We start from the raw sequence: 8658 nt of genomic DNA, 5'->3' as shown, positions 1-8658 counted from the left end.
TTTTCTTTAGGGGTCATACAAAGTCATACACTATATGTTAATAGAGCCTGGAAAGCAGTAAGGACAGTAGTCACTGAACTCCAACTCCAGCGTGTATATTCGGACTATGGATTATGGGCTTTTGGTCCAGTGGGACATTTTTCAAACTATTGAGGTTTTGGAATAATGGGCCGTCGGATCAGTGGACAGTCCCTGTGAATTACACAGCTGCTAATGCTAACTAGCTTACGTCACTTGTCAGCAAAGTTGGGTTGCTCCCAGCAGACGCCACAGAACATTACACCTTCCTTGTAATGCACTCAGTCAAATTCATCTCTCCAGTAATAAACTGGGGGTGTAACAGTGCGTGTATTTGTCCTTCACGGTACAGACATCACAGTTTGGTGCATGCAAAATATGCGTGAAGAATATGCTCTGTGACCCAAACAATTACTTTCAAAATAATAATATTAATTCTAGTCTGCAAGTTTCACCTGGAACATTTTGGCAGCCCGCCAAACATTTATAGCAATTATACCACTTTTAACCCTAATTGGACTAATGTGTAATTAAAACAAAACACCTTTAAACATCTTCAAACTGTTTTTTGTTTCCCAGAGTGACACTGGAAGATGGTTCTCTGTGGCTCATCCATAAAGGAGGTAGAGTTGGGAAAGACTCTCAGACAGTTGTGACTGATGCTCGACACATGAGTTCAGCCTGGCAGGTAAACTCGTAAAATCCCTGTAAAACCACAAGAAAGTACAATATTTCCCTCTGAAATGTAACAGAGAGGAAGTATTAACTAACATACAATGGAAATACTCAAGTAAAGTACCCCAATGCTTATTTTGCAGGATAAAAAATCATTAATTTTGGATTTAGACTGGAGGTGTTTGTTTTAATCTTCCGCCACTCTTTGTGTTTTCTCTCTGCAGTCCATCAGTACCAGAGAATTTGAGGGTACAAAGACTGTTGCAGACTTTGTGAGCGCTGGCGACTCTGGCTACGACCTCTTCTGGGATAACTGGGATGTTGTCAAATGATTGATCAGTAAACATAAACTTTTTGTTTTCTGAAAGGTTGAAGTTACAGTTAGTTTCTTCTCCAATGAACTGGACAATAAAGGTGAAACCTCACATGGTGTCATACTTTTCATTCCACTGGAGGGCTCCGGACTCCGATACAGACATGAAGAAAACAAATTACTGTATTTAAAGGGAAAATCCTCCTGATATTTATCGAATTTCTCAAACTCTAAGGACCAACTGACTGTGATCAAAAAGACACATTTAACAAGTGACTTTCTCCTACTTACAGCCAAGTGTAAAGGTACAGCCAATCGCAGATAAGGATTGACCTCTCATTTGCCATACTGTATATTCTTAAATCAACATGTGAAATTTAATATATTGATTATGTATAAATATATCAGTGTGGATGAAATAACAGGAAATTGTGTGAAATAGAAACTAAATTGCCATTCTGCTGTTGGTAGATGAGGCACATCAAGAGAAATCAGATAATCACGAAAAGTTTGTGCCACACTGACACGTGCAGATCAATGAAGATGATCAGAAAGTGATTGATAATCAAATCTGCGCAGATTTATTCTTTTTGTTTGATAATCTCTATTACTGCATAAAGATGTGGAGGTATACCTTTTTTACCACAATAAAACATTCCAACCTTTTTTCATCGCCATCATTACTGTGATTATTGCTGTTTTCAGTGAACACTGTGATTTTATTTTGCCACAAGGAAAACGCTTCTACTGGTCACACAGACGCAGAAGAACCAGAGAACCAGAGAACCAAAGAAGCAGGGTCCTACTACTCGGGACATGACTTTCTATATTAGCATCAGTTGTAAACCCACTGAAGTGCTGCTAAGTTACAGGTGTTTAGTTGTAAAGTTCAGTGAGAGTCTAAACTCTCTGCGTCAAGATCACGCAGATCATGTTCTTCCTCACTGTCATCTTCAGCTCTGCTGCTGTTTGTTGGTAATTTGCGGCGCAACAGTTCAACAAGCCCACAGTTCGGTTTGTATTGTGGTTTTTGAGTCACGGTTTTGGTTTTTGTTTTTGTTTGGAAGAAAAACATAACCATTTATAACGTTCTCTCTGTATTTTGTCTTTATTTTGTGTATATGAAATTAACAAATGTTAAACATAAAGATACGTACCTGACATGTCAAGCAATGCTTACAGATGGTCTCTTTTTTATTGAGGACCTTTGTTCCTTCGCTATTAAGTCAACGCTCAATCCAAATGTTCCTTAACAGTTGACTTAAAAGATAATGGTGCATCCTCAAACTTACGTTTTCTCCTCTACGTGCCATCTCCTCTCCTCACTGTATTCTTGCCCTTAGCAGGAAACAGCTTATATTTGTTTGTCTGTGGATGGGATACACAGGTAGAGACGGTGGATTAAAAACAAAATGTTTGACCACACAAAGTTCTATATACAGTCACCTGTATAGACTAAAGCACAGACTTGATGTGTTTTTAATCCTCCTCTCTTTGTGTTTCCTCTCTGCAGAAGATTATAGCCAGAGATTTTAATGGGTGAAAGAAGGTTTCTGACTTTGTGAAGACTGGAGGAGAAACCTACAATCTTCTGTTCAACTGTCACATAGTTTCAGGCTTCATGATGCTTCAATAAACATCAACGCTGTTTCCTGAAGTTACAGCTGGTTTCCTCTCTGCTGAATAAAAGCTGAAACCTTACAGACTGTCATGTGGGTTTTATTCCACCAGAGGACTCTAGAGTCAAAGAAACACATGAGGAGGATTATTTACTGTATACATTTACAATTGTGCAATTATTTTACTGATTCTTGGTGTTTAAACAGGAGGAAGATTTCAAGTCTTTCAGGAAGTCTTACAATCAAATCAAACGCACAAAAGGCATCAGCTGTCTCAATGTAAAGTTGTGTAAACATTTAAAGTACTCCACTTCTTAAAAAGGTGTGTTTCTTCTTGTTTGTTCCTTCAGTTAGAGAGTTTCTTTAAGGCCCTTCAGGTGAGGTAGCTACTTGTAAGACCACCAGCGGCTGCTGCTACCTTCAACATACATCAACAGAAATATTAAATGTCTCTAACACAGACCTTCACTATCAACATTTTTCTGACTCACCAAATATATTAATTAACATTTTCTCATTATGTTGAGAGAAAATGTGATTCAGGCAACATTAAGTTTCCTTCAAGTCATATTTACTGTTGCATTTTAATAGTATATTAATGTAATTTATAGGAGACAATAATTTTAAGGATTTTAATGAGATAATTCGACTTACTTGTGGAAAAACCATATCAGACACTAATTATTATTCCAAGCAGAGTATTTTTTTCACATATTTTACAACATGTCTGTTGCGTATTATGTAGTTTGTTGTTCTTATAGGACACATATTACAAATTACAAATATAACTCATTAAATAAGGATTTGTGCACAGTATCTTAGTGTGTCCAGGTAGGTTTTTATGTAGGACATGTTTTGCAAATTTGTTGGAATGTAGGTGCAATTATGTTATTAATGAAATAAGATTAATGACATACATTTTCTTGACGGAAAATTCAATGTTAAATTCAAGTTGAGTGTCTCATTTTCTATTTAAAGCACCAAAAAGTTTGACTGAAGGTTCAGTCCCAAAACACAATCAAAACCTGGAACTGTGTTGTTCCAGGTAATCAGTTTTTGTTGGAAAAAAACATGTTGGGCACAAACTATTATTTGTATTAGCAAATTATTTCTGTGTCTTTAAACACGTCTTGAGGGGAGCTTTTTAAAATTGATCCTTTTCTAATATTAAGCATCAGACAATCTACATCTGATCATTTATGACCATTATTAACATATTTTCTGTCTCATCTGTGTTTCTAACTGACAGTATTTGCAGGATGTTCGCCCAGTAACCTGCCAGAGATCATTAACTCCACTTTCTCCTTCTTTGCTCTCATTTCTTCTGTTCGTTCTTGTCGGCTTTTCACCCTTTTTTCTGTTGTGGCGTTAATCTGCATTCACCTCCCATCAGGAATGTTTGTGCACAAGAACAGACGGCCAGTTGAAGGTGTGTAATCAGTTGTGATGACACGCTGCCAGAGATTATGTCACCGCGCTGCCATGTTTCAATGCAAAGATTACGCAATTCACACGAGTTCACTGTATGTGAGCAGAACTCAGTGTTTCTCCACGTGATGTGAATCCTGATCTTTACTGACTGGTTTAGCTGTCAGAGGCTGTGAAAAGTCAATTAAACTGTTGTTAATTTGATTACAGGAATTCAGAGTTTTCTTCGTACATATCCACAAAGGATCAAATATATTTAATAATGAGTGTTTAACCTTTTTCACTCTTCCTTCTCTCGTGTATTAGAGGCCTGTATAAAATCTGTATCATGTTATTCCAGCTTTTCCTTGAAGTTTACAGAGTAAATATTCAAACTAAAGGATATACTTGTACTTAAAGATTGTGGATGTCTTGTGCATCATTTTAAACTAAACCTTTAAACCCAGCAGGACTGTCATTCAGTTTGTGTGTAAAATCTTTCTTAAATTATGTATTATATATATTAATGGTGATTTACAAAATCAGGTTGTACCATTAAAACTTAAGAAATCTAGTGAACACTTTCTATCTGCAGACCTGGAGATGTGTTTTAGATTTGGTATTCATGCCGTTTACAGCTTAGCAACAGTTCCACCTGCAGTTAGTAGCTGTAAATATTTAGTAAAAACTAATCTATTCGTTCCTTAGTAACACTGACTTAATAACCAGGTGAAGTCTGGACTTATGAACAGCTGCTGTAACAGAATCCTGAAGTCAGAACCACAGACACAAACTGTAATTACACTTTTATGATTTACTTTTCCTACTTCTACCTTAGTACAACCTGCAACAGTTGTTTTTTATCTGAATTATATGAGGTACTTTATCTGTCACATTTCAATCTGTTTAATGTTCTGGAAGTTTCTGCAGTATATTAATGCTGGATATTCATCTTTAGTCATGCTAGTAGCACGGCTCTATGTATGGTGATGTTGGTCAGTCAGTCACTTCACCACTTTGACTGAAATATCTCAACATCTGCTTGATGGATTGATGTGAAATTTTGTTCAAACATTCATGTTCCTCAGAGGATGAATCCTGCTGATTCTGGTGATACTCTGACTTTTCCTGTAGCGCCACCATGAGGTTAAATTTTTTTCTTCTATATTTAAATATCTCAACAATTATTGGATGGATGGCTGTGAAATTCAATTCAGAGGATGAATTACAGTAACTTTGATCTCCTAACTTTTCCTCAAACACTACATGTTAAACATTATTCCTGCTAAACATCAACATGCTAACATTATCATTGTGAGCATGTTAGCATGTAGCTCAAATACAGGCTCACATCCTTATGATGTGAAATATATTCTGCTGAATAATATCTACCATCTCTGAAAAATACACTACGGATGAAAATAAAATTAAAATCCGTAATAATTTCATTCTTTTATTTTTTATAGTAATGTTAGATTAATATTTCACAGCAATAAATAAAGACAATAAAACAGCCTCACATTCAACCAGAGGAGGCAAAAAGATAAGTAAATGTACCATGAAAATACAATAAGAAAGTCAAACATTACATATGTCATTCATCAATATTTTCAATACACCTGCTACCGTTCTGTTAATGTCACTGCATTTTTTTTTTACCTTCCTCGGTATATTTATATCTGATACTAATCTCTTGTACTTGCTTTTTGGATTTTTTTCATTTCAAAAATGTAAGTACAGATAATTAGTATACTTTTTCATTAAGGTTTCCTGTATTCTGCAAACACAATATATACAAAAGTGGGCATGTCATTACACCGACTTTCATTCAGATTTATTTCCAGTGACACTTCCTGCAGCAACATTATGAACGTCAGTTTTACAGAGCAGTTGAGGTCTGATTGAAGAGGAAATTCATTGTTCTGATTCTGGCGAAACGCCCACAGCAGAGACGTGATGAGGAGGAGGATGTGGTGGGGAGGTGGTGGTGGTGGTGTCCGCCCTCTGAAGACCACATCCCATAATGAGTGAGGTCAGGCTCCTGCGTCAGGTCTTTGTGAATGAAACACTGTGACGCCTCACTGAGTTTCTGCACGGTCGGTCAGCAGCAACGCAGAAACTGTGGGGTCAGAGCGGACGAGGATTGTAAAACACAGTTTATGTCATGTGCAACCATCCAGCTACTCCACCAGAGTTATACTGACGGAATTCACATCTTCTTTTGAGTTTAAAACTGATATAAATGTATACGAGAAATAATTCAGAGTAAACCTGCTTCTGTGTTGTTTGGAATAATTTGTATATTAGGTAGAGGCTGGAAAAAGATTTGTTTTTGTTTCAAATAAGGTGCGACAGATGTCATCATGTTATATCAGCAATTGTAAAATATAAGTTAAATATTGACCCTCTTTGTTCCTTCTGTCACCACACAGATGAAACAATAACTCCTCTTTTTTTGGACTGAACCTTTAGTCAAACTTTTTGGTGTGACGGTAATAATTTTTTATAGAGAATATTAGACACAAAATTCAAATTTAAAATTGAATCTATTTTATTTGGTGCTTTGCTTTGTTTTTGAAATGTCTATCACGAAAATGTTGAATGTCATTAATCTTATTTCTTTATTAGCAAAATTGCACATATACTGCAGCAAATGTGCAAAACATGTCCTGCCTGGACATACTGAAATAGTGCACAAGCTTAATGTGATGAAGTCTATTTGTAATTTATAACATGTTCTATAAGAACAGCACCAACTGTCTCCAGACATTTTGTAAGATTTGTGAAAAAAATACTCTGCTTGGAATAATAATTTGTGTCTAATTTGTTTTTTCCACAAAAAAGTCCAATTATCTCATTAAAATCCTTAAAATCCTTGTTGAAAACTCTAGAATCTCTGAATCTGTAAATATTGTTGATTTCTAAAGTTTTCCTGCTGGAGACCAGGGGTCCGTTTCACAAAGCAGGTTTAGTGAAAACTCAGGGTCTGTTAACCCTGAAATGAGGGAAACTCTGAGTTTTCCGTTTCAAAAAGGGAGGTAACTCAAACCAGAGAAAGAGGGATAACTCTAGCCTGTTTCACAGAGAGGGGTAACTTAAGCTCTTGGTCAGTTACCGTAGTAACAGACTCTATGAACCTAACCTGGTCGGGACCAGGTTTTTCTCAATGAACCTCGAGTTTCTCTCAGTCTCCGCCCTCTTTCAGAGCCACACACTCCATTTGATTTCCTCATTCATTCAGTCAGCAGGCGAGTTTTGGCGTTGCCTAGTTCTGCCGTCTATCATTTAAAAAAATCATTTAAAAAAATCAGAGTCAGTATATTAGAAGTCCATTAGACACAGTAGGTGGCGACTTTTTCACTAACATGGCATGTCCTTTTGATAACGATCCCGTGGATGAAGGTGCAGCATTACTGCGCAGAGAATTAAATATTCGTTGAGAGATGGTTATCAGACCGCACATAGATGTTCTAGCATTTCCAGACAATTATCTTTTTGAGCGGTATCGTTTCACGTCACAGTCCATCATCTACATACACAACCTAATCCATCCTTACATTTGCAACATTACCAATCGTAGTCATGCTCTCACATCCCAGCAGATATTGTATGTTGCGCTGCGTTTCTTTGCAAACGGAAGTTTTTTGTACAGTGTCGGGGCCAGCCACTGGCCTTCCTAAATTCTGGCTTAGGGCCAGCTCCTCTGCCTCCGTTAGAGGTGGCGGTGCTGGACCACCACCCGTTTTACGGACATCTGCCTTCTTTCTGTTGGCTGAGTAGAAGTCTGTGTTAATTTAAATAGGATTAATTATTTAACAGAACATGATGTAGATGAGAAGACATTTATGTGTGTGAAACCAGCATTATGTTGGGGATAAAACAACTGCACAGTCAAACAGCCACTTAATATTTACTTTACAATGTAAAACATGATCAAAGTGAGGTACCCCCATGAGATTATGCCGAGGTCTCACCTGTTTGAACAATGTTTTTATATTTTATCCTAAACTGCTGCCAAGTGCGCTTCTCCCTCGCGGGATTGGACCTAAATAAAATAAATTAATAGGCGACCAATCAAGCAGTTTTCCTCTGTAATATTATTGTGATTGCAAAGGACTACATTTAAACTTACGCATTGACCCGAGCAGCGATGTTCTCCCACGCCGTCTCCCTCTCTTTTGCAGCTGCAGCGGTGTTGCACTTCTTTTTGAAAACATGTTCAAACTCGCCGTATTATCGCATTAAGATTTCTAATTCTGGTGGGGCGAAAAACGCAGCCGTCCTCTTCCCCGTTGCCATGGTGACTCGTTGAATCGGGGCTCCATTGATGCTGGCTTTTTATAGTTGTGGTGCACGCGCTTAACTCCAGGTGAAACTACTCCGAGTTGAATAAACTGACTCAAATCAGCTGTTCTGGAACCGGAAACTCAGAGTTTCTTATCTCAGAGTAGATCAACTCAGAGTTCAGGATTAGACTCAGAGTTTGTTGAACCTGCTTTGTGAAACGGACCCCAGATGTCTCCTCAGTGTTTGTGCACTGGAGGCTTCAAGTTTCCACATCACACTTGTTTAAGTTGCATACTGGACCATGATTGGCTCCAAACTAGTTGTGATGTCATAGATCCT

Source organism: Thunnus maccoyii, chromosome 10, assembly GCF_910596095.1.
Source record: "Thunnus maccoyii chromosome 10, fThuMac1.1, whole genome shotgun sequence".
NCBI classification, from domain to species: Eukaryota; Metazoa; Chordata; class Actinopteri; order Scombriformes; family Scombridae; genus Thunnus; species Thunnus maccoyii.
The sequence above is the reverse complement of the archived record's forward strand: the minus strand, read 5'-3'. Positions refer to the sequence as shown.